Here is a 27,950-nt window from a genome sequence, read left to right as displayed (position 1 = left end):
TGGAATAGGTTGCCCAAGGAGGTTGTGAATGCTCCATCCCTGGCAGTGTTCAAGGCCAGGCTGGACAAGGCCTTCGGTGATATGGTTTAGAGCGAGGTGTCCCTGGCCATGGCAGGGGGATGGAACTTGATGATCTTAAGGTCCTTTCCAACCCTAACTATTCTATGATTCTATGAAAAAAAAACCAAACACCAAAAACCCCACAACACACAATTGCTTTATTTGTGTAAATGTTTCTTTGTGTGTGTGTGCAATATCCTAATAGCAACAGTTTTGGATGGCTGCTGATTTCTCTTGTTCTCCAGAGTCTTGGCAGCTGGCCTTTAACAGCCGAAGAGTCACTCCCCAAAAGTCACTGAGATAATAGTGCAAAAGCCAAATTATTGCCTAGAAATACAAAATATTTTTGTCCATGTATTCTTCTTGGAAATTGCTCTGTCCTTTGGGAAAACAAAAGAAGACAAAACACACATACACACAAATAAAACCACCATGACAACAAACAAAACAACAAAACCCAATAAAAAAACCAACAATAGCAAAGACATCTGGCTGTAAAAAGGCTTGGGAAGAGCAAAGGAGTTTGGGTTTACCTTCATCTGTTATAGTAGCAACCAGAAACTTCTTGGTTATTAGAGGAAGATGCTAAATTTTGTCCTTTAGCCAAAGAATTGTCCTACAGCAAGGCTGTTGCAAAAGTAGACACTGCTGCCTGAAGAAACCAGGAGTCAGAGAAATCCTTTTTGCAGCCTGGAGGATGATGACTGAGTGGCATTAATTCACAACGGAGTAATTTTACAGTTTTTATCAGCCATGAACTGAACTAAGACCTTTGATCCTGGTTCATGCTCTAGGCATGTAATTGAGATAGCTGTCTAAGGAATCAGACCTATTGTGCTCCCCAAAAAACAAAGCAGAAACAGGCCCTTATGATATGCTTTTGGAAAATTCAGCTAGATACATTGTTATGCTATGAGCATACAGTACTTCACTGTACAGACATACCTTCTGGCAATGAGGACTCCTAATTTGGGCTTCTTAGGTGCCTAATACTAGCTAGGAGTAATCTTGACCTTACAACCTAAATCTTGACCTTACAACCTAAATCTTGCACATTCTGTATCTAGCTTTGTTAAGGAACTGCTGTGTCTTCTAAGATGGACTCATTTAACTCCTGTCTCAGTTTCTAAAGCCATAAAACACTCTTCTATGTTTCTGTAAGCTCAGATAATACCAGAGGCAAAAAAAAAAAAAAAAAAAAAAGAGTTACAGGTAGATGTCATTACAGAGTGCTAAATTATGATTTAGTTTTGAAAATAGTGATTGCATTTCTTATTTTGCAGCCTGTTTCTGTTTAAATCACACTGTTACTTCTTTTCTTACACGCTCACTTAAAATAGAAATATTTTGTTGCCATTAGTAATGTTTTTCCCTTTGTAATTCTGTTTTCAGGTTCACTGAAAACTACTTTGCATAGCCAGAATTCAGAGACAGAAAATTGTTTCAGATCATGTCCTCTGTCATTTAGGCAGCATGCAGCTGGTGTCTAAGTCATGTATCAGAGGTTATAATTTTTTCAGGGTTTTGTTTAGTGCCATCAAAAGTGATCTAAATTGCAGTGAATTTATAAAGAGTTAAATAATATAGCTAAATATTTTTTTCACTATCAACCTGATTTTCAATTTTCTAGTTTTCCCTGTTAGCACAGATAAACAGAGTCCACCCTAAAGAACTCATTTAAGTGTATTTGTCAATGATCAATATGCTAAAATTGAAGTTTGTAACTCTCCATCAGCTTACAGGATTTTTGTGACTGCTCTCAGTGTGTTCTGCTATCACCTCTGGCTCTATTTACTTGACTCACACCATTGGAAGATCTTACTGAAAATCTGGGCAAAGCTTTTCATGTCTGGTAACTGCCTTAGATTAAATATGTTTTTTATGTTCAGTAGCATGCAACTAGTGTATAAATAACAGGGCTAAAACAGGCTTGTAACTCCATTACACTGAACAAAAAGATGGAAAGTCGAATGAACTGACATATAACCAACAGGTGAGAGTAGCACAGACTGCAGTTATACTGCTCGCAATCATGTACCATTTCACAATGAAGAGTAGGAGTTGTTTCTAATAAAATGCATTTTCTTCACTTGTGTATTCCTACCCAAAGGCACTTCTTTAATATAATGTCATTTACAGTGCAGTGAGAAACCTGAAACATAGCATCACTGTCATCGGAAGAGCTGAAATGCACTAAGAGCTTTCTCCTCGGGGGAACAGGAGAGTGCTGTAGACAGACTGACTTGTTTTTCAGTCCTCAGAGCTTAACTACCCCCTGTTTGTTTCCAATATCTGCTTAAAAATACGCTTCCAAAACACAATGTCAGATGCGCCAGCAAGGCTATTTCTGCCAGTATAGACGTCTCTATCTGAATTGTAAATTACAGACGAAAACACAGCCTGGGAGACTTGCAACATTTACCTCAGTTACTATTTTATTCAGTTGACTTAAAAAGGAGAGAAATCTCTAATAGTAACCTTCTAAACAAGTTGGGCTTTAACTATGTCAAGGAGCTAGGCTAGCATAGCACCAAGCAGAAACTAGCTTTGTCAATAGTGTGGTGATCATTTAATCTCAGGATTAGATTAGTAGGGATGGTTTTATTACTGGGCATTTAAATCTGCCTGTTCTTTCTTTTCTGTCAACACCATGCTTTGAAATAAAATAATTCATGTTCATCAAAACAGTATTCTATCCACCACTATTGTCTGGATATTCAACACAAAACTGTATGGAGGAAAGAAATTGCAAATGCCTGAGACAGTGGGCTCAGGGCTGCTGAGCTTGAAGAGAAGGACATTGTTCCCAGAACTTAACTTTCGGAACCAGGCCCAAGAGAAGCCACTGGTGAATTTGCAGAATTCACCTGGTGCAGCCAAATCATGGGGCTTCTGCTTGCTTAGCACTGTGTGTTAATCTCCCATGTTAAAATATTGTCTCTTCTTAAAGAAAAGTAGTCTTTGAATAACCGAAGTCTGCAAAGTAAGTGCAGTAGCTGTGCTCTGAACATCATTATCATCATGCCCAAATGACAGCTTCCGGCTCTGTAACAACACAGACATCAAACAAAGAACTTCTTGCTGGTGAAATCATCATATACTGTAGTTTCAGCCAGGGCTTTGCAGTCAACAACTGTAGTAACTTCATATCCCCTGTGAGTTTGGCACAGAAGAGATGCCAAGCCCCATACACCAGTGCAGGTGTTTTGTGGGACCTTCAAATCTCCCAGTCATTGATATATGGCTGCCTTAAAGGGTTCACCTCAACCTGCTCTTTCTGTTCTGTCACCACTAGGTTTATTGTGGAAATATACATACTTATTCCTCCTAAAGGGTAAGTCTAACAGTTCTGCTTTATGTGAGGAAGCTATTAAAAGATGATGACTTCTGAGTGTAAGTAAACTAGCTGGTTTTGAGAATCCTGAAAATATAAATCATATACTTGAACAGTACCTTCCCTTCTTGCGTGCATGGTGCCTGACTGCAAGTTACATGTCCTGGCAGAAGCACACTTCCCAAGGGAAGTGAAGGCTTTGCAAACCAAATATTCCCATGGATCACTCGTAAATATTTAAATCTTGCCTGAAGAGTGATTTTCAGAGTAAAATAAATTCTGCAGATTACTCCTTCCTTCCAGTGAAAACATCAAATCACAAAAATCAGTGGTGTATGCGTGATGTACTCCCACTGTGTGTTGAGATAAACTTCTTTCACAATACAAATTCATTTTCCCTCATGCTGGCACATGGCAAAGGATGCTTCCAGAGCAAATTCTACTTTCAGAAACATACATGCAACCTCTACAGCAATCATACACAACCATGTAAGAATATAATTTGACTTGGAGCCCAGAAAGTTTTATTGCTTAAAGCAATTCTGAACCGGGGGATCAGGAGGAAGAAAATTGCTTTCTGTTTATCAGAACCAAGAAATAAGGGACAATGACTTTGCAAGTAGTCAAATAACACAAAACATCAAGTGTTCAAGAACTCTGTGTACATGAAAAGGAGGGGAGCAGATATAAACTTGTACTTGATTATTCCTAGGAAGACAAAAGTGGTAATGTTGATAAAAGGTTCCCTAGTGAAACAGGCTCCTGTACAAACATTTTGGAAGGAGAAAAATTATTTTTGCTGATGCAAAACACTTTTGTATTTCTCCCTTTTTAATCTCCCTGAAGTCCACGAGAGTGAGGGCATGCTGCTGCCCTAATGCTGTTTGGGACAGCCCGTATGAAAATGCAGCAAAAGCCTCAACACAGAGGAGCACCAGTCTGGTGTGGCAAAAGTAATAATAATAATAATAATAAAGGCCTTTTTAAACTTCAGTTTCTGAGCAGGCTGTCAGCACCCTTTACAAAACTGACTTGCAAACAGGTATTGAATTTCCAAACACCACTGAGACAGATGGGTTACAAACCTATAATGATTGGTACAGGTATCTTTGAGAAAGCCTGCTGAATCATCTGCTTGCAAAAGCAGTTCAAGGTGCTCTCAGATTCTTCAAGCACACAGCAATACCTGGAAGATCTGGTCCTTCACTGTGCATGGGAAATAACTTTCTTCTGTGTTCCTCCCAGAACCATCCAAATGCCTTGAATACCTTGGAGGAGCCTCAAAAGCTGCACTCATCTGGGCTACCTGTGCTAATGTGTGTGGGATTCTTGGTGAATAACTGTCCCTCCCTGTCAGTGAGGTACATGCTCCAAATATTCAGCCTCAGCTAAAGAAAAAAGGCCTACCACTTCTTTTCTCAGTTTGTTCTTCCAGCTTTCTGCTGTATCAATTACTACCATTTGGCTGTCCTGCAGTACTGTCCATGGATACTGTACAGACATTTTAGCGACTATACTACCATACAAAGAAATGATATCCAAGGCCTGATTTAAATCATTAAGACACTAGATAGCAGTCAGATGTAATGAGCAGATAGGAGGAGCAGAAGGCCCTGGCAAACCAACATAGATGAGCACAATAAGCAGCGGTTGCCCCACACCAGCTATTTGCTTAGCCCTTGTCATGTTTTTTGTCATGATGCAGAAGATTTTCAATGAGGGACCTGTCAGAGGGGAGGGTGGAGTGAGGTGGTCTCTGCAGGGAGCTTACTCTGTGCATGAAGGTCCTGGGGGAATGTGTAGGATGGTTGCTGCTGATGCCTACTCTAGTGCTCTTGTCCCTGCTTGCTCAGTGTGAGCAGCAGTCAAATGTATTAAAATTGCTTTTTAAAACAACTGGAGAAATTTAGATGTAAAAATCTTGCCCAGAGAGTGATTTTCTTTGATTACTCCACCACCCTGCAGAAAACAAAAGATAAATGCACACACACAAGGTGCAAATCTGCATCCCCCTTCCAAACAACAGAAAAGACATTACACACAGTTAAAGGACAGAAGCCAAGATATGGCTCAGTGAAGGCCTGTTCCCTTTAAAACACATAGTTAAGCAGTCACAGGTATGGGCAGCTGTCAGATAACAAGGATCTCCAAAAGGTCAGATTATCTTCAAGCATGTTGCACCTAACCAAGTAAAAAACCCTTTCAAGATTCTTCAGCATTAATAGAAACTTGCCTTTGGTGTTCTGCTGCCCCAGGCATACTCATTTCCTGTATTGTGGAAGATGACTGAGATTTTAAGTGCCTGCTTATGGGTTGTGTAAAAAAAACCCAACCCTGAGGTCTAATGATTTAACATTAAGTAGTAGTTTCAAGATGAATGTTGGAAACTGGAGAAATCCCTCTTAGGTATTTATGGGGTTTAAAGACTAAGTGAACTGCATATTTCTATTCAGTAAATCTGTGGTCAACTTGATCACTTTAATATGGCAGCTGAGGTGGCAGGACGAGGAAGTGAAGAGATTTATTGAAAAACCATCAACTTAAATACGCATCAGACCACAGAAAGTTTCCAAAGTCCCCAAAGGCCATTTTTGCTTTTTTTCTGGCCAAGTAAGTCTTTTTTTTTTTTTTTTTTTTGGTAATATGTCTCGCTGAAATGGCAAATAGTAAGTGGCAATAAAACCCAGCTGGTTCTCATTGAACAGCAAGTGACTGACAGGGCAGCTTCCATTCTGTTTTTTCGCACCAGCCTTGTCAGAGCTTCAAAGTTTCTGTTTTATCTGGTATATTAACAGCACTATTATGACTACAAATATTAAACCCCAAATCCTCATGAGGAGCAGTGCTGAACCAGATTTTTTATTTCTGCGGATGTGATTTTTCCAGTTGAGCTCTCATCAGAGCCATGGTGAGCATTCTCACATCAGAAATGCATGGCATGATGTGTGGGGCATGCTTTTCCACTTTTGACATGCACTTCCCAAAGCTCTAGCTGGTCACAGCTGGGGCTGTCAGCATTTTCGGTCCTCTCTGAATGCATCCCTGCACAAGACACTGTCAGAAACCTCTGTGTAAGTAAAAAATGGATATAGAGTTTTCATGAAAGTCTTCTGGAAGATGGAAGAAACATTAATGGTGGGTACTGCTTTTACTGTCATTGAATTTGGGAATTGTTTTCCCAGTAAAACCCCATCAACTTCTTGGATGTGCAGGATATGGGCATGTAGTTTCCACTAGCTTTTCTGGAAATCGAACCTTTGAATTGCTGGAAATACAGGGTTTCCTGATAATTTTGTTACAGGCCTGGTCCTGCATGACCAATGTTAATGGAAGCTTTACTACTAGCTGAGATGATGTTTTAGAGTAGCAGCCTTAATTTCCTAACCAGAAAATTTATGTGATCTTCTCTATACTCTGTTATTAAGAAGCTTGGTTTTTTTATTCAAAGCTTGTTAACTCTTCCAAGAAAATCATCATCATACTCATGATACTGCAGCCCTTCAAGATGCTGGGTTGTCTGGAAGGAAGGAGGTACAGAAGAGACTGAAGACTTATGCAATCCTTAAAGCTGGCACCGAGAGTCTGTGCAGGATGTGAGTAAGCAGTTGCAGAGTGGAATTCCTTGTGGAAGCGCAAGCAGCAGAAGCACAACTTCATTTCTGAATACACTCTGTAAATGTAACTTACAGGAGGGACCAAAGACCAGAAATGGCTGCAGCAAAGGGATTAGAATCTTTTTCAATACTTCCAATATGAGGAGAGCCCAGAGCCTTCCTTACTTAACAATAATAACTTACTTATACTTACTTCCCCAGAGTGTTGTGAGGCTTAATTAGTTAATGTTTGCAAAGTGCTTTGCAGATGCGAAGAGCAATATACACACACTAAGTATTATTAACTGACAGAAGACTTCCATGTGAGAAATCCCTACAGTCTATTAGAACTAAATTATTCAGCAAGGTCCCTAAAGTTATGGGGCAAGGTACTGAGAGCTTACCCGCAGAAGCACTACATGCCTGCTTTCACAGCCCCCCTTGTTTCACATCCCAAGGCTACAGATCAGAAATTGCCTCTGTTCGCCTGCACTACCACCCAAGAGAAGCCAGGAGGACAAGCCCCACTGCGCTGAAGGGACCTGATTGCCTGTTGCCCACCAAACTAGACAGGTTTTCAGTTTGTGACATGGTTACTGCCTAAGCTGTATTCCAACACCTTTCACGAGCTTCTACTCAGTGAGATACATTGGAGACCTGCTTCTCAGCCAGCCTGGAGTCTGTTATTCCTGGGAATCTCTGAGTTTGCTACCCCGCATTTGCTGAACAACTGTGGTTGCCAAAATGGAGTAATAAACTGTTGTGTGACTTACAGAATGATTGTTATGCTTTCATACTAGTACGTAAGCTGAACACTATGCACACTACTAACAAGCTGGAAATCTTCAGCTGACAAACAAGAACAAACAAAACAACAAAAATATCTCAGACACGGTTCTTCAGACATCAGGACTAGATGTCATCTGATGTATTGCTGTTTAGTTTCCCGTTTAACTTCCACCACAAAAAGTACTACTTGTACAATTCTTGGTTACAAATGTGTGATTTTAATTAATTTACTTTTTTTTTTATTTCTCCATTTTCCTCTTTTTCTTTCCTCTACATGCATACTAGCTTTCCAGATGGATATTCAATATTATCTCATGCCTTTACATTAGAAGGAAAGTAGATTTTTCAGGCATTTGAAATGTACAGTGATATAAAAATAAGGCATCTAAATAGTTGAGATTACTTTTCCTGCCTTGGATTCATCATGAATGAGGTGTGTGAAGCTCAATACTTGTGTTCCAGTACAGCTCATTCCTTTAGGTTATACTGAGACATACCCAAACTTTCCTAGCTCCTGCTTGTGCCACATACACTCTGGCTATCCCAAGTGGACTTTGGACTCTCTTCTGCCCCCTTTGTAGCTGTGGACAGTCATTTACTTTGCACTTCCTGTGAGTGTCACTTCAAGACTACAACTAGAAGAAAGTTGCCTCTCTGGTGCGTGGGGAAGATGGCACCCTAGGATATGGAGCAAGAGGCTTCTAGTTTACTTCAACCAATGAAGCAGCAGATACACATATACCAGCAGCCTTTATCCCGCTTCTCTCTAAGCATGGAAAACACTAGCACATGGCCAACCTGCTGTGTCATCCCTGATGCTGCAGGCAGAGAAGCACATGTGAGGTACCTCAGCCTAATACTACACTATCAATTGAACACACTACTGAGTAGCAAGCAGCTAGCTCTACTAAGTGCCCACAAACTAACAGTAAAATAAAGGCAGCCCTTAGGAGGCTTTCCCAAAACTATGTTTACTAATTGAACGTGTTTATTATATGATATTAACCATAGACGTAGAGTAAATATGCTTGGGACTTCCTATCTGCTTGGCTTGGTTGAATAATTGACAACTGAAGATACTGTGCGATAACCATATACTGCAATTAAAATCTGAGGGAATTTCTGCCATGAGTGTGTTGCAAAGTAGATATGCAATGCTTCAAATTTTATTTGACACAGTTGATAAAAGCAGGTGAGCTACAGGTTCCAACAGCATAATATTTTTTTTCTTGCCAACAAAGACTGGGAAAGGGATGTTCTCTCCTTCCCACAGAATCTGCATTAGCAATGCAGGCACGGCTGCTTAATACAGACACACAAAACAGCCTGTGTGAGATATCTTAATAGGTGGATTTTCTTCTTCAAATAGCTGTACACACTTCCTTTGAAAACCTATTTCTTTAAATAGGTCACCACAAGCTAAACAGCTGCCACAGTCCTTGTCAAAGACAAAATTGGTTCTTTGTTATTTTTTCCATTCCATCTCATTATAGATCAACTGATGAAGGCTCAACTTGTAACCAAAATAAATATAACCAACATGTACACATCTTCCATGGTACTCTGAGATCATCTGTTATTAACAAGCCTTGTGGTAACAAACCCTTTTATGATGCATTTATTCAAGGTTCATCCTTCCCAAACAGTGGGGAATACTTAATCTGTTCTCTGTGCTGTACTTTGTGTAACTAAATAATTAATCACATTGATATTCTATCAATACATCTTTCTTTAATGGTTAAACATGTCTTAATAATTCAAATATCTATGGGTGACCTCTTTGCACTCCTGTGATTTTCAAAAACCCCAGTGCTCTTTGAAGGCACTCTATCATTACCATGTACAGCACAAGTTAAAAGCCTTTTGTTCTTTCTTTTTTCTCTTCTCTTCCACTGGTATGTACCTTTCCAGGAGGGGTCCTGTGGGCCAGTAGCAACCTGGGGTTAGTTTTAAGTGAAACAGCAAAGTTCAGGGGTTTTGAACTGCTGATTCATTTGTAATACTTAAACACTGAGCAGCCATACTAATTGGGCAGATGAGTGCTGCGCTGCACAAACCTCTTTATACTCATCTGGCAAAGCTTTTCAATTGTGATTAAATTCATCAAGAGAGCCTGAAAACCTCAAAATTGGATGTTTTCCCAATTCACAGGTTATGCAATTATGAGTTATTAGAGTCCAGCAGCTCCCACAGAAGCTGGCTGCTATAAAATACTGCTGGCTAAAAATACAGTTACACAGTTTCTTCTGTAAGACATTTGCACATGCTGCCTACAACAACAGCAGCAAACTGGTGGCCCCAGTAATGATAATGGAGCTTAGAAACTGAAAAAGGGAGCTCAGAACTGCAAATACAGAAGTCTTCTCTTACATCTTGCAAGGAATTAATGGGCAAACCTTTCCATATATTCATTGGGAAGTATGTATTTTATTGTCAAGTTTTCCACATTTTACAGATGAAGAATAATGCTAACTTCCCAGAACTTACAGTGGAAGCTTATAGCAGAGAGTGTAAATTGCAATGAATAATTTGGCATTCCTACCTACTGCCTTAACATGAATAAAGCTGTCCTTGTTAAAGCTAAGATGCCATATGTCGAGCATTGTTTATCACCCAGTGAACCCTCACATGGACTGCTGCAGTGGTACTCCCAAATGGTACGTTTCAAATCTTGGGGACTTGATGCTGCAGATTCACACATTTTGGCAAAAGAAGCAGGTTCTTAAGGGAACAAGGTTTGGCCATTAATTCTGGGAATTCTGGGAGTGTTCTCTTGGCCAGTAAAGTTTGTGAATAGCATTCCCATCTTTTTTCCCCTTGTCAAATCCTATGCAAAATGAAAGCAGCGGCTGGGTTAATTTGAACAGACTGCCACATGGCAGTTGGAACTTACTTAGTTCTGTATAGGGAATTTTAGTAATGAAATAAATGTATACAGAGGTGAGTGGAAAGTATATTCTTAAATAACACATCTCATCTCAAAATCAGTCCTATTGAACATATCCCAAGAACATCTTTGGGGTTTTTTTCTCTGGAATTGCCTTTTATCAAAAAAGGAGTGGAATAATCTATGAAGTAACATAAGAAGCTTCTGTTAATTCTCATGTCTTTACCACTGTCTGGAGAAAGAAGAACACAGTTGTCTGTATACAACTTATACCAACTTATACCATCTATTGTTCTCATAGCATCTATATACGGGTATGCACTGCTGTATTTCTTATTTCTGGAAACCACCAAGAAATGAAGATAATTCTTCCAAGACAAATTCAAGAACACACGCATTTTCAGGAAAGCTATAAAGCCAGCATTTCACTCTTGTGCTTCAGTGGCATGTCTTACAACGAATTGCTTTCCCCCAGAACTGCTGGCCTTAAGCCATGCTTGAACACCAAGAGCCCTGTTGCTGGGTCAACCCACAGAGAAAAATGATTTACCATATGAGGTCCCTCTGAAGTGGCTCTGATGAATACTCTGATGCATGTTGCTACTTGGTGAGTACCAGCATGTTTCACTTGTTCCCAGACCTGACTGTGCCAGCACTACCTGGCTAGTGAGGGTGCCTTTTCAATACTGTGTGCCTCTCCCTCCGGTCTGTAGGATGCATGGCAAATATCTTCTCATGGCTTGACAGACTTACAGATGAATGGGGCTTTTGACAAACAAGAAGACACATGGCTGAGAAGCTCTGATTCTTGAACTGACAAGGAAACTTTCTCACTCATCCAACAGCATACAGTGTTTGGGTGTACTATAGAAGACATCAATTAGCCCTTTCTTTATCCTCTGACAATATGATAAATATTTGATAGTTATAAGCCACCTTATGCCAGGCAAGTTTCCAGGGAGAAGGATTGATTGAACTGGCAGCATGCACACATCACCTACTTGTAGTTGCTTGGAGGCAAGATCAGTCCCTCCTCTATCACTTGGGCCTGTTTGGGAAATTAATCTGGCAGCTTTGGTCCAGCCCATGGCAAATCGGCAGTTGCACTGAAAAAGACCTCAGTGCTGGAACTGGCACTGATCTGAAATTTCTGTGATACGTTCATCCCACATGCAAAAGGTCAGACTTCTCTATTGATTTCCAGAACTTCAGAAGATTTTGGATGCTTTTCCATTTTCAATTTTCTCTCCATTTTCAATTTTCTCCGCATAAAACTAATGCAGGAACTGTGGCATCCCTACTATTGTGATGTAAATACCACGTAATGTAGAAAAAGGCCCTGGCCTGGCAAGAAAAAAAAGAGTTGAAGTCAGTGGGAGATTTTTTCTTGTGAACTCTGACAATGGCTAATACTTTCCACTTAACCATTTTCCTAGTGGGAATGGAGTCACACATTTTGTACTTTGTGGGAGAGTGCTGATAGTTCCTGTTGCTACTGATGTTACTGATGTCTTGATTTTCTGTTATCACAAAAAATGTGCAAGAAAAAATTTGGGTTGAACCCACACATAGAAGTGACGCCTTGTGTTTCAAATTGATATTTCAGTATCTCATTATGATGAAATATAAAAATGCCATTACTTCAAAACAAGTCTTTTCAGTACAATTCCCACATTGGCTTTTCCAAAACCCTCATATTCTAAAAATTCCTGCTCTAAAAAAAGGAAAAAATCAACGTGTCTGAACAAATGCATTTGGGCATGTTTTTGTTACAATAACTGTTAATATAGTACAGTCTTTTGCTGTAGGAAAACCCTCTTCCAAAGAACTAGAGTGTATTACATTTGCATAACAATGTCCTTAATAACACTCACCAGGGATTTTAGCTCTTACCCTGCCCATGTTCCAGGAATTGTCTTCCCACTGCATAGAAAAAGTAATTTCTTCCATGAGGACTTGTTGTCATGGTCAGCATTCAAATAATCAAAGCAATTTATAAAAGAAAGATCAGCTTATTTTAGAGCCGTGAATGATACAACTGTGGTGTTGGGGTGTTGGGGATGCGATGTCTCTTTATGTCTGCTTTGTGCTTTACTTTTTCACTCTACCTGAAAATTATTCAGCTGAAGGACTGTGTAAAATTAGTTAAGCATCTCTTCCAAGACAGTATATTTGCAAATTGTGTTTGCTCTTGTTTTTAACAATGCAAAGTCAGTGGAACTGTTAACACTTGTTTAAAAGTTTGCAGGCTCTAGATCCTCTTAGCAGAGCTGACTCTTATCCATAGTACAAAATCTACTACACTGCCTTTTCCTCTTGCACAGGAAAAGGAAATCCACTCAAGGTATTTCTAAGAACTCTGGATAGCTCACAAGTCATCCTTGTCCTGCAGAATCATATTCTTCCTTAGCAGGATTACTCCAGCGCAATGAGATGACCTAGATTTTCAGCCAGCATCACCCATCACAGGTTTGGGTGGTACAGTGGGAATTCATTGCTATTGGGAAGTTTTGAAAAGCTAGATTACTGACAGGAGGACTCCTCGAGGACAACTCACTCACCTGGCCAGCAGAGGTGGCCTTGTTAAGTCCCAGCTTACCTTTTCTAAAATGCACATGATACATGCCACAGCAGCAATGCGACTATTTTTAAAGCAGGTCTGGCCCAAACCTAGTCCCATTAGGTTTGGAAAGGCTTCTGTAAGCTCATCACTGGCTCTGCTGTTAACAAATGCTACAAAGTTCCTGTGGCACTGATATACTGCCACTTATCTTGAGGCTACCATTAAACTCTACTAACACAACTGAGAAGAAAGCAAAAGGCTTGGAACAGACTGAACCGCTTTCTTCCAAAAACCACCTCCATTTTGCAGCTACAGTCATGCTTCTTCGTTCTGTTACTTTGCTTTGTCACTTTTAGTGCTAACCTGGGATTTGCTGAGTAACAATTCTCCTGTTTTAGCTTAAGCTCAGGATTCCTACGGAGCACAATGCAACAAAATATTCAGTCCTATGTGCTGCAGGAGTGTTTGGTTTTGCAGACATGTGAATACAACCTAGTTGTTTAACTTTTCAGACCAAGATATATTAACTGGTATACTTGTGTATGATTACATATATCTCATATTAAGGTCCGATCCATGCTCATTGGAAAAGACTCTTCTGAAGATCATCTAACTAGCTTGTAAGCTTCCACCTGTAATTTGACAGTTTTTCATTTTTCCTGACTTCTGCTCAAAAGGGCTTTGAATAGGAAAACCACAGTCAAAAGTCAGCATGTGAGCAAAGAATAGTTTTGCCTGTTTATACTTCCCATCAGAGTCCTGGAAAGGCACGTCTTCTTTACAGCCATCCCTACATACCCAATGCATCTCAGGCTTTTCTGCTACAATGCTTGCCATTCAGTGCTTGCTAAACATCACAGAATGGCTTTTATGCACTGTTTTGGGGAAAGGAACAAGTGAAAATGAGAAATCTCTGCCAGGGAGTCCTTGCTCAGGAATACTGAGCTCTTCCCATGTCACTGGTGAGCTGCATAGCCCACCTAATGCTTATATAAGCCATACAAATCACGGAGATATACTAATTTCTACCAGCTGAAGATCCAAGCCTGTATCTCTTCAAAAGCTTTTGGTATGGCCATAACCTTAGCCCATTTTTTGTGCAAATGGAGATACTTCAAAGAAATTTCCTGAAATACCAATAAAAGAGAAAGACTGGGTTACACAGAGCCACACTCCAATTTGTATCACGAAAGGATCTGTTCCAAAGACATTAATAGGAAATTCTTGTGTCATCTATGGTTTGTCTATAAGTTCTTGCAAACAAATGGTTTTGTCATTAGAGATGGACCCTTTTCCGTTTTATTTTTTTTCTTTCAGCCAATTCCCTGGAAAATGCAGGGTTTGGGAGGCCAGACTTCTCTGCAGATTCAAATGGTATTTGAGGAGGACTTACACCTGAAATAAAAATGACAATAATTCATGAGTGTTTTGAGTACCCCTATAAGAAAACATTGAAAAGATGCATTCTCAAGTGCATTTTCACGCCCACATAACAAAACACCTTCACCTGCCACAACAGTCATCAAAACCCTGAAGCAGGAGAAACTCCCAGGGGAACCCAGGTTTGCAGCCTTCACCCACTTGTGGTCTCCTACATCCCTTGCTTCCAGCATGGTTCTGCTCACTCTTGACCACTGATGCTTTTCCTTTTCAAGTGCTCAAAATCTTTCAGCCAGGGAGAAAACAAACATACAGAGGATTTGTACAAGGACCCCTGTGCACCCTGCAGGCTGGATGCTGCCAATCACAGCTCCCTTCTGACTTAGATGCAGCACTAATACAAGTACTGCTAGGGCAATGTCACAGCTTGAGTCTTCCATGAACCCACAAGCAACAGGGTCATTTCATTAGCTCACTGAACCAGCGGACTGAAGGAGAACTCAAGCACTCTCCTCCTTCCTCTTTTGCCACATGCCTGTTAATGTCATGATCCCACTGAATTGCCTGTGATAAAGTAATTTTGGACAGAAATTGCACTCTGACATTTTTCTAATGTATCAGTGATGGATACTCCATAACCAGGGTATCTACTCCTTTGTTATTTTTACTTTTAGAAGGTTTCTTTTTCTGCATTTTTTTCTTGTTATGGAGGTTTTTTCCTCTCTTTCCTGTAACATTTTACCTATCTGAAGACTATTATCTTTAAATTCTCTTTGCACTAACAATTTTCAGTACAGTTTTTCCATGAATTATAACTATAAAATGTTAAGACGATGTCCTTGGAGATGTGGTTTTAACACCTAGAGCACACTCATAGTGGGGTCTTCTAGCCATATGGCTTTGGGCAGCTGTTGAAAAGAAAGTGCAAGAGAATTTCTATGAAGTTTAGAAGTCCTGATAAGAAATCTATGATACCACTTCACCTTTGTGGAAAAATCTATTTAGAAAAATCCATAATTTAAATTCAAGTACATAACACCCATTTTATTTCAATCCCTGCTAAAAAAGCTAGCCTGTTGTATCCTGGGATGAAAACGGAATGCACTATTTTGGGTTGATCAGACTTTATGGTCAAGCTCAATCAAAAAATGTTTTCACTGTCGCTCCAGGAGAAAAAAATCCTGTAATCTGTCTGACTGACTGCAGGTTTTGGGCATTATTTTTCAGTAGCTCAATCAAAAAAAAAGTACAATTTTAAAGCCCTAGTCATCATATTCAGACACATTACCACTTCTATAGGTTTTAGAAAGATCAGGAAGAAGCTACTTTCAGCTACAAAAGCTAAAATCACTTTAGTCCTTATTTTACAAATTTCTAAAATATTCTTAGGGAAAAAACTTTACTAAACTTAACTTATTTTTCCAGGCAAAGATTCAAAATGATGGGATACGTCCTCATTTTAACCTGATTCATGGCATCTTACCTTTAAATTTAGAAGAAAGCCTCCCTGAATGAGTCCTGCAAGAAAGATTCAGCTATTTCAAACAAAGACCTTCTACAAACAAGCAGAACCGAAACACTACCTTTACCTCCTTGAAGATTTGCCCTTGTTATGCCAAATGCTAAAGACTGTCTCACTAGGCAATCTTACACTTTGAGCTCATTTCCTAAATTGTGTTTTGATTTTCTAGTAGTGTACTAGCATCAGAGAAAGGTTTACACTGTATTTTTCCAATGTTTATTATTTTCTCTTCCTACGGGAGCTTTCTTTTTCCTCATTGCATTTTCCCACTGCAAGTTTTGGTCAGGTTCCAGGGGATTGCTGCTGGGTTCTACAGGGATTTTTTCCTGATTCTCTGTCTCCATGCATATTTCATTTGCCTGTTACTTTAGGTGCTATAAACACAAATTAAAACCAGCATAATTTCTGTCAGAAAGGACCATATTTCCCTGGTCATTGATTATTTATGTTGCTTCCTTAAGTGGTCTTGTTCTTGCTTGTTTGTCTCTAGTAGAGGATACAAGTTATTTCACAGCCTTTTTCATTACTGAGGTTGGGCTGATCAGGAAGAGCACTGAACTGTAAAAGCAGTGAGGCTCATCTCTGCTGATAGATAAATCCATGAATAATGTCTGCTACTGAATGACCAGCCCCAGTCAACCACAGAAACCGCATTAACCTCACCTTTCTCTACGTGTTATGGGAAAGGAGATGATTTCTGTGCTCTGGGCCCATTTGAGCACCAAATGTTTCTGCACCTAGAAAAGAATATGAACCTGTATGGCACATACTCATCTCCAAGTATGAGTAGATAAAGAGCAGTCCTGTGCCACTGAGTCTGGTCTTGTAAACCCTGTGTTGGTGCAAGTTCAGAGGAAGGCCATGAAGATGCTCAGAGGGCTGGAGCAGCTCCGCTATGGAGATGAGTTGGGAGAGTTGGGTTTGTTCAGACTGGAGAAGAAAAGGTTTTGGGGAGACCTTAGAGCAGCTTCCAGTACTTAAAAGGGGCCTGGAAAGGCCTGCAAGAAAGCTGGAGAGAGGATTTTTAAAAGGGCCTGAAGTAATAGGACAAAGGGTAATGGCTGTAAACTGAAAGAGGGTAGATTCAGATTAGATAATCAGAAGATTTACTGTGAGGGTGGTGAGGCAGCGGAACAGGGTTCCCAGAGAAGCTGTGGGTGCCCCATCCCTGGCAGTGTTCAGTGCCAGGTTGGGTGAGGCTTTGAGCAACCTGGTCTGGTGGATGGCAACCAACCCATGGCAGGGGGTTGGAACCAAATAACCTTTCAGGTCCCTTCCGACCCAAACCATTCTATGATTCTGTGAACCTCACCTTCTCAGGAGCAAGTAAAAAAGGCATTTAAAACGCTATTTGATTTTCCTCTCCCTCTGCTTTTACAAGGAAACCTCCAGATTCTCTCTAATTTTTATGAGACTTCCTACTTCCATACTGTACTTACACACAATTTTGACCCTCCTTTTTTTTTTTTTTTTTTTTTTTTTTTGGTGACATTATTATCCTTCTGGTTACACAGCTCTTTCCACCATGATGCATTACCAACCAATGTTATCTTAGGGGAGCAGCTGCAGGCTCACACATTTTATTTTGTTACATTGAAAATGTGTCCATGCTGCCACAACATAGAGACAACTCCACTAATCTTAACCCCTGGCCATCTGAGGCCTGCAAAAATCATGAGACTAAAGTGCCTTCAATTTCCCTGGACAAATGGCAGGAATTTGTTCTCTGCCATCAAAGCCTCTGTTTTTCAGATTTTCAAGCCATTCCACACCACCAGAAATGCCGCACATTCCCTTTAAGAGAAGACAAAAGAGAGATGAGCTTCTCTTCATGTCATATGAATGCAAATGGTAACTTTAAGAAAGCCATGTAATGCTATGAAATTCGTAAGATTCTAAGACTTGACCATACCACATTCATTCTACTTTTCTTCAGGTAACACAACAAATGGATTGCTGGCTCTCTGTTTCTACAAGCTTCAAGGCCATCAGTTTCTTCATCCTAAAGAGTTGTAAAGGCATTTATCTGTTAGCAGAGTCAATGGGAACACTATCCAAATGCAGTATTCCCATTACAGGACATTTAAACAGGACATTTGAAGGGGATTTTATTTATCCTTTCTCTCTCCAGAGCTCTGTTGTTACGGACGTCTGGGGGGGAGGGGAGGGGGGGGGGGGAAGGGAAGGGGGGGGAGGGGAGGGGAGGGGAGGGGAGGGGAAGGGGGAGGAGGGAGGGGAGGGGAGGGGAAGGGGAGGGGAAGGGGAGGGGAGGGCCCCCCCGCTTCACACGGCGATCAAAGCTCTAAAACAGCGGAGCTCAATTAGAGCAAAGGAACAGTATTTAAAACGAATTAAGAAAACGACATTAGGCAGATTATGAGCCCCCAGTTGTGCGGAGCCATCATTTCCCCTCCGTGTTTTCTGCAGGCAGCAGCAGCCCTGCCTGCCAGGGCTGCAGACAGCGTGGGAGAGCACTGCCACCAAGTGCAAACCCAGCTTCTCCGCATTCCTCATGCTGGGAAAACGTTTTCCTAAAGCCCGCTCTTCAGCCCCTAGCCTTAATGAAACTGCAACAAGTTCCACAGGTGGTCGCATGGGGATCTTTGGACTCTTCAGGCTGTAATTACTCCATCAGTTCACCATATTTACTCTGTAAATTAATATTTCTGCCTGTTCTTTTACCTTTTTGATCACCAGCTTCTTAAGGAGGCAAAAGTTTTTAACATCGTAGACTTTTTAACAGCTGGTTAAATTAACTTGTGTGATAGCATGGCATGCAGCAATCTGTGAAGTGCAGAAATGAGAAATCTCCCAGTAGTGTTGAGAAGAGAAAGTAGAAAACAGCTTCAAGACTTAGAAAATAGGATTAGGTCCTGCTCATGTGTGGATACTGGGGAAAGGTAGGCTGATCTGAGTCAAGGTGTGAATTTTAATTGGTTGAGCACTAGACAAATAGGCACTGTCTTTGCCCTTGGCTTACTCACCTGCAGAATGGGAATGCTACTGGTTTTTATTAGTAAATAATGAAGAAAGTACTTATGAATTATTCTTGTCTGTTCAGCACTAAAAGATGTAAGATGATAAACAGAAAAAAAAAACAAACCATGCTTTATTGTCTAAGTAAGGACAGGTAATTTAGTTCTTTAACTTTCCTTTCTTGTTATACTATTAATAATAACATAAATGCTTGTGCTTAGCATTTAAATATTTGTACTACGCAGGCACCAATGAAATCCAAGCAAAATTCCCTATAAATATAAACCAGGAATAATCTGAGCTCTACATACTTGTCCTCAGACTCAGGCAATATGTAGGAACTACAGCTTAACTCTGCTTCACTACAGTCTTCAAAGAAAGTCTGTGCTTGGTTCAGTCCCCTGGATGCCAGCAAAACTGCAGAATTGCCATGAACAATATGTGTAGCAAGGCTAATAAGCAGTTTCTTCCTGCCTCAGTTTCACATCATGGTCAAAGTTAAAGGAAATAAAATGAAAGAAATGTTATAGGCTGTTAGTAGGCACTGGAGTTTACTCCCAGATTCATAATGGCAGAGAGAACTCTACTGTGATACGCTACCATCTGCTTCTTAGTGATTGGCTATACAAAGTCATGCAGCTACTTATTTTTACTAAATATATTCCCACAAGCACTCTCCAATTTATATATTATACATCAATGAAAATAAAAGTTCTGAAAATATTTTCTCTGCTTCTTCCTATTCTCCCTCCCCATATTAGCAATAATCAAATGGGGGGGGGGGGGGGGGGGGCAGGGAGAGAATCGGTGAGAACACAGAAAGTGAGCTGGTAAATTCCTTGATTTTTCTTCCAGAAAGAAGTGGCCCAGGAAACCAGTTACACACCAAAATGGGCAAAGCAGGGAATTTCTCATAGGCTTGCTGTGACATGGCCACATGTGACTCTGACATGCATGATCTCTGCACCTCACTCACTACTGTAGATCATGGCACCGCCTAGTTGTAAAGACATTATCAGTATTAACCACAGCCAAGACATGTCCTATGTGTTTCATGTGAAGAGCCCGGGTCAGGCAGGGATAATGCTGCTGAGGCTAAGTAGGCACCATAGAGAAAGCCTGTTTGGGTCTTTTAGGTGCCCTGCCCTGGGAAGAGGCCAAATACACTTGATTGTTTCCAGATAATATAGGATGGGGGGAGGTCCCTGAGGAATGTGCATTCAGCTCAAGCCATCGAAAGAGTTTCCAAATTCAGAAAGAATTTTTATAGTAGGAGCTGCAAAGAAAGGCAGGAAGAGATGGACAGTGTCTGACCTTAAACCACTTTCTGAATAAATCTTGTCTGTGTTTTAACACTAAGCATATCAGTGCTGAGAAGAGAGAGATCCCAGCCAGGCAGACAATCTAAGGACACAGTACTGCCAAGCAGGTGGCAATGCACAACAGCCCTGTAAGGGAGATCTGGGGGTAAAGGACCCATCCCAAAAGGGAGGCCAAAGGGTGGGCAGTACTTCTGGCACTGCTCCAAAGAGTCAGAGAAGAGGACAATGCTTCCAGATGCTGGCTTTTGGAAAGGAAAGGAAAATACAACAAAGGACATTGTGCAGCTGTGCAGAAATACCAAACACCTTTTTTAGTACAAAATTATGTCAGGGGAAAGACCCTGATTAAATCAGATCCTTTTTTAACATATTCCTAACCTGAAAAAGAATCCAGGGGTAAAGCAAAGATAGAGAAAGCCAGCTCACACAGGACATTTACATTAGGCAGGGTAAGCCCTTGTAAATGTGCAGTAGGGATTAATTGCACTTTGGCAGAGATGGACTTGATGACCTACCGTAACAGCTCTGGAGGTAGCTAACAGACAGAATAAGTCATCTTGAAAATGCAGTAGGGCAGCTTAGTGTCGCAAAGATTCACAGCAAAAATGGCTGCGTTCTTCTGCATGATAATCAGGAAAAGCACAAAGGGGTGAATTAAGGACACAGCGTTGGATTTGCATTTTAATTTCCTGATTTTTGACAAGGTATGTTATGACTTAAACATTCCTAAGAGGTTGTTGACTATGCAATTTGTATCTGTTTTATTTTTGCTTTTCTTTTTCTCCTGAGTAGGAGGGGGAAATACCTCATGATAGATTATCAAATCCTAAATGGCTGATGCAGCTTGTCAATAGGCATTTTTACAGAGAATAATGTATGGAATTTAGTATGCTTGGTGTGTGCTGTACATGGTTTATACCACAATTATTTGGGTATAATACCTTAAAACATGTCTTAAAAGAAAAAAAAAAAAGAGTCATTGTATGAGCATGATTTATTTACTGTAGAAACTGGAAAAGCTCACAGGGAAATGTTTATTTAGATATCTCAAAAAAATGACTTCTTTAGGAGTTCAATACATTAAATCTGGAGATTAGATGATTCACCTGACAGACATCAAGGCCTCCCTGGAACTGTTTCATCCTGATAAGCAAATGTGCATTTCATGCCTGCTTAGCAGGGAAAAATTGCTATATTCGCACAATATCTTGTAATGACTCTGAAGAGGTGTTTAAACATAACCAGCATTTTCAACCCCCTACACAAAAGGCAAACAAACACAAAGGCAGTCATTATTGTCTTTACAGGAGTGTATTCTGCTGTGCTGGGGCTTTGATTCAGGGGTGGTGAACTTCTACATCTCTGAGACATCTGCTGTCTCCAGACAGGCATTATGTCTTCAGTTTGGAGCAGGCAGTCTACAAAGAAATCGTGCTTCTTAAAAATGTTATTGAGTCCTTTTTTGTTTAAGGTATTCTGACTGAAAGCGCAAGGCTGCTGCTCATGTAAAGGAAAACAACCTTTATACTAAAGACAGGGTTGTTTATATAGGAAGAATGCTATTCCAGGCTGCCTTTTCAAGGAGGTTTGAAGAAACATTACGTGAAGTGATAACTGGGAGGAAAGGAAAATCAATGTCTTTGTTTAGCATTGGAAGCTAGATTGCCCCTACAGCCAGAGCTTGTATTTTTCCCAGATGGTTATGTTTCCCCAGTGACAAACTCTGAATTGATTTTTTCCCCAGACCTCTAGAATTGAGGTGGGAAAAAAGAAAAGAAAAAAGAAGTGTGACAAGAATTCAAGCAAACCATTCTGGTTCTCTTTTTTCTCTCCATGTGCAAAAAGGCTGAGAAAGTTGGGGCTGTTCAGCCTGGGGAAGAGAAGGCTGCGTGGAGACCTCATAGCAGCCTTCCAGTATCTGAAGGAGGGCTGTAAGGATGCTGGGGATGGACACTTCATTAGGGACTGTAGTGATAGGACAAGGGGTAATGGGTTCAAACTTAAACAGGGGAAGTTTAGATTGGATATAAGGAGGAAATTCTTTCCTGTGAGGGTGGTGAGGCACTGGAATGGGCTGCCCAGAGAAGTTGTGAATGCTCCATCCCTTGATGGTGTTCAAGGCCAGGTTCAGAGCTTTGGGTGACAGGGTTTAGTGTGAGGTGTCCCTTCCCAAGGCAGGGGGTTAGAACTAGATGATCTTAAAGTAATTTCCAACCCTAACTATTCTATTCTATGATAAGGAGGGTAGCATGCCATGCCAGGTCCAAGTTTCACCTTACAGACTTAATGTCACCCACCAAACACAGACTTGCTTTGAAGGTTGGCATTAAACACTTTTGCCAGGAAAATAGCATAATATGCCATCTTCTGATAGGCTAAACCTAAACCTTCTGATGGACATGCCCTAGAGAAGGAGTTGTTTCATAAGAACTGTTCCTCACTGGACAACAGCTCATAGCTCTCATATAACTAATACTATAATTAATACTCTGGCCAGCAGCAAGGTGGGAAAAATTGCTATATTCGCACAATATCTTGCAATGACTCTGAAGAGGTGTTTAAACATAACTAGCATTTTCAATGGTTTAGGCACCTCTAGCCAGAAGGTCAGGGGTCCCAGGGAATCTGAGTGTGAGAGTGTGGAGCCTGCTTTCAGAGAAATATGAGATACTTTGTTAAGTAGCAACAGGGTGGCAATTCGCATAAGAGACTGATGATAATATTGATGCTGTCAGTTTCTGGAAATGGCAAACCATTTTTAGAATTCTAAGTAAAAACTATTCAATTTTTATTGAGCGTATTATGAAACACTCACAGTAGAGGCTGGAAACAGACAGCAGTAAGAAAATGAGAGGAGACCGAAACCAAACAACAAAGTAAGGATGCAAAGGATACATTGCTATCAAATTTTTCACTCAACAAAACTTCTCATTTGGGATTTCTAAAGGGGGAATTTCAAAGAAACCCTTTCACATACTGGGAAAACAGAAGTAGTGGCATGGTAAAAGCCAGGTTTTTAGGCCAAGTTGAAATACAATGAAAATGGGATAAAATAAAACGCTGTAGTTCCCTTGGGTGTATGACTATGATAGGCGCAAGCTTTACTCCACAAGTAGAGCTCTGAATTACTCTGCTCACACAGACTTACATGTCCTTCTGTTCCCATGCACCCCTTCTCCAAGTAAGTTCTCCCACTTCTTCCTCTGCATCTGTCTCAGTCTGCATAACCAACTTTCAGTATTGTGGATGTCCTCCTTCAAATTTCTCAGTCTGATGGTTGGGGTCTTCAGCTCCAGTTCTGTCATCACCAAACATGGAAGAGAAAGTCCCTACACTGAATTATGTTTTTCAGTTGTTTAATCATAGTATTTTGCTCTTATAAAATACAACACTTTTCATTCAAAGACTTCTGAGCTTCTAAATAAGTCACAAAGTGTTCCTGTGATCTAGGAAAGTATTGAAACAGGTGAGTAAACTAGTATAGATGAGGAAAGTCATTAGTCAAGATGACTAACAGATGAGAAATGTACTAATAGAGGGTAGTTATGGTAGAAGAAAATGAGAAGAGAATGAATTAGCAGAGTGATTTTTAGCGAATGTTTCTGAACACCTACACTGTTTCATAGCCAGCAGAAACTGTGACTGTTAGGAATGTCTAAAAACCAGACTAGGTCTGACTTACCTAGGGACAATGGTAGGGAAAAACAAGACATTTTGAAACAAAAATGTGTATAAGGAATAAGAACAAAGAGCTCAATGGACCACCTGAGCTACTAAATACACTCACTTACCTAAATGGATAACCACAGAAATTATGTTCAGTTTAGGAGTTCCTAAAAACCATATGTCACTCACTGTGAGTATCCAACGTCAGTTGTCATTTTAGGTGCTATTGGCCCAGAAGTATCTCCTGGGTGGATCTCACCATCACCTTGCTCCAGTGGATGATACTGAGATCACTTTCTTTTATGGGCATCTTTACCGAGACTGCATAAGCAGATTCATTTTGATCAAGACAGCAATGGTTCTCTTCAGTCATTCTATGGTTGGTTTTCCTGCACACTGAGGACTACCAGCACCTTCTTGAGAAGTAACAGGAGAGAGAAGCAAGAGAGATGGTATCATTTATTTCTCCCATCAAACAGTGAGGGTACCAAAGGGCTGATGGACGTGGAGTAATGCTTAGGTAAGATTGACAACTATTTCCTCCTTCTTCATACACATAACCAGCACCCACCTGTTTTCCTCCCACCCAGAGATATTTTTGAAAGCTTCTTCTAGCAAATTTCTGCACCAAAATTAAACTAGCAGTCAGCCTTACTGTCGTGTTCCCACGTCAGCTGTGTGTCATGACAACAGATGATAGAAATGCTGCTATTCAGGCTTCAGGGTGCGTGTTTCTTTCCTTTTTTTTTTTATTTTAATAGCTTTAAAAAGATCTTTGAACAAAAGTGCTTGCTCTGTGATGCAGCACTGAGCTAAGGCACACAGGGCAGGTATACCTGCCCACATGCTAGTGAGCAAAAATAGGTAGAGTGGGTGAGGTTTCCTGTGGCACTGTCGGGGCTGAGGGAGAAACACTTTGAGGAGGAAAAAAGATAGCAAGAGAAGAGAAATTGCAAAAAAAAGAGAGACAAAAGCAAAAGTGCTCCCCCTTCCCTGCACGCGAAGCCCTGCACAGTCTCCTGTGGGTCTTCAGCAGCAGGGCGGCCCCATAACGCACACCTGGGTGTCCCTGTCCTGACCGGTGTCCTTAATCAGGTCAGACCTCCCCACCTTGGGGTGCACCCTGGTAGATGACAGCCTGAGCTGACAAAGGGGCCCTACCATGCCCTGGTTTCTTCCTCCTGAATCAAGAAGGCAAAGGCCGCTTGGAGACCTAAGTGGTAATCTGGAGGTTGCAACATTCAGCATCTACTAGCTAACAAGGATGAATTCTGTGCTCCAGATGAGAGGGCTCCATGTCCATCACCACTTGCTTGAGTTGATGTGTCGTACCAGTGCCACAAGCCATCTAAGGACAGTGAGCATTGATTAGGTCAGATAATCACATCTGTGCTTTCATTGCATGATCATCCACCCTCATAAATCTTACCTGTGGTGCAACAGATCAGGAGACCCAAGGGTAGGTGTTCTGACTGACTTCTGTTCTGTAACCACTGTGATTTTATAAGAAAGTGTCATCATATACAGAAGTAAAATTGTGAAAAATAGGACAGCTGATGTAGATTAGTAGACTCTTGGTGCCAGATATTTCATTTGTCCACAGTAGGGAAGAAGAAGTATTGACTGTCTTTCTTTGGGACAAAATCTACTCTGAAAGTTCTATGTCAGCAGTGTAAGGAAGCCTGAGAGAGGCAATTTTGAACACAGTCTGTGTTAAAGAGTTTCTCTCAGCCATTCTGAATGAAATGGCAGGGTAGATACCTCTGTAACAGCCCTGAGCTAAAAATCTTTCAAAATTTTGGGCCTTCAAAGGTTACTACCTAAATAGATAAAACAGGCAAACAACACCATGAACTGAAGAACAGCACTGAGAAGCAAAGCTGCTTTGCCAAGGACTCACAGTAAAGCAGTGGCAGAGGTTGAGATGAGGAGCAGTTTTGCAAACCAGTTTGAGCAAAATGCTTTCCCACCTAATTGGCTAGTGAGAAACCACTCCTTTTGCAACACTACGTACTTATTTTGTGCAAGTCGAAATGCTAAGGATGGATTGAATTTGGAATTGATTTCAAAGTGAGTATTTTAAAAACTTCTCTCATGCCGTGTTTCTGCAAAATGCAAAAGGCAGCCATGAAAAAGGCCCCAGCAAAACGCATAAGTCACTAGGCAAAAATGAAAAAAAAAAAAAAAAAAAGAAAAAGATCAGAAGAAGAATAGCAGATCTTGTGAGAAATTATCTCTCAAGGATCGTTGTAATAAGCAGAAGTACCTGATCTCATTCACCCACTTTAAGTATGTATCCTGGACAAGTGGAGGTTTTGCTATTGCTCCCAAGAATGGAAAGTCTGGATTTCCAGGCAGAGGAACCTTGCTGTATGGACATCAGGTGAGTTACTCCATGGGCATAGAATGCTACTGAATGAAAGCCTCCTCCCATGAGCAGTGTTAATCACACAAATACAACTTCTCTCAGGACAGACCTGCAAAAACGTCTTTCTACTCAACAGCTGAAGTATCAAGTTTGTATGTATGCCTTTTTGGTTTTAATTCACCACTAGATCCTCAAGGAAGAAAAAGAAAATCAGCTGGTAAAAGCAGGGTCCAAATTCCGTTGGGATGAGGTCGTGCAAGGGCACTCAAAAGCTCGGAAAGGCTCACCACTCACATCTCAGGAATCGTCAGAGTTTTTTCTGCTTCACAGCATCATAAAAGACTGAAAGCAACCCCTGAGCCAAGCAAGAATTTAAATATGTCTTCGAGGCCTTTCCCATTTAGAAAATCACTTGAGCCTGCTTGATACTAAGGGCTGTTTCTGAATATAAATGCTGCCCTGGATCAGGGATACACAAGTATCAGAAGCTTAGATCAAGAGCTGATCTGTCCAAATGAGACATTAGAAGCATGATTAAATGCTGCAGATTTTCCCTTTAATGAAACTTAGTTTATGAAACCCTTTAATAAAGCTGCAGTGAGTACATTTACATTCCCAACAGAGAAAAGCTCTCTCCTGAAACAGGAAAAAATTGCCACAATTAATAATATCCTGATATTCTTCATAATGCAAGTAAATTGCAAGTTTTTGTTGAGCTCTTCATCATTTTGAATATCCATGCATCTCTTTATTCCATATCCACATTTACACCCGCTGGGGCACTTTAAGGACTAAAATTTATTGCTGTATATTAAAAATAGCAAATGAATCTCATGATTTCTTTTGTACCTCCCCAGTTTATTCAGCATACAAAAGACAAAATTAATGGCATCCTGCCTGAGGAATAGGGTTATTTTTATTTTTGTATTTTTTTAATACTGCTGCAGATTTTTTGCTTTAACTGTGGTGTGCTGCACCAATACATTTTCACTCTATGAGTTTTCATCTGCATTTTGCTGTGCTAATCCCGGATGTTTAATATCAAGCAAAATAGAATTTATATCTCATTCATCTCTTTCTCCAGCATCTCCTGTGTATCTGCATGTTCCTTTTCCATTGCCAAGAGTCTAAGTTAAAATATTCAGAAACTATTTTTTTCTCAGAGGCACAATTCCAAATAAGCACTTACACCTAAGCTTACGTATCATTAAAGGTAAACTTGGACTTAGGAGGCTGAGGTGCTTCCTTAAACAGAGAGGGAAGCGAAGGAGGAAGGAGTGCCCCTATGGGCTCTATGCTTTGGGGAAACCTGGTACCCACAGAACCAGAGTGTTGCTTGAACTGGTCTGCCTTCTGGTTTAGAAAAGCAGTGGAAGACTTCCTTTCTCTCTATCAGCACCTCCACCGTTGCCCATGGTTTTCAAATACTTGTAAGTGGCAAAAAAATATTGAGGAAACAGTATCCTGAACATCTAACGCGTTTCATACAT

The sequence above is a fragment of the Neopsephotus bourkii genome, unplaced genomic scaffold (assembly GCF_033783945.1).
Source record: "Neopsephotus bourkii isolate Nb327-2 ecotype Australia unplaced genomic scaffold, CSIRO-AGI_Nbou_v1 NB_1831, whole genome shotgun sequence".
NCBI classification, from domain to species: domain Eukaryota; kingdom Metazoa; phylum Chordata; class Aves; order Psittaciformes; family Psittacidae; genus Neopsephotus; species Neopsephotus bourkii.
This window is presented reverse-complemented; position numbering follows the sequence as displayed.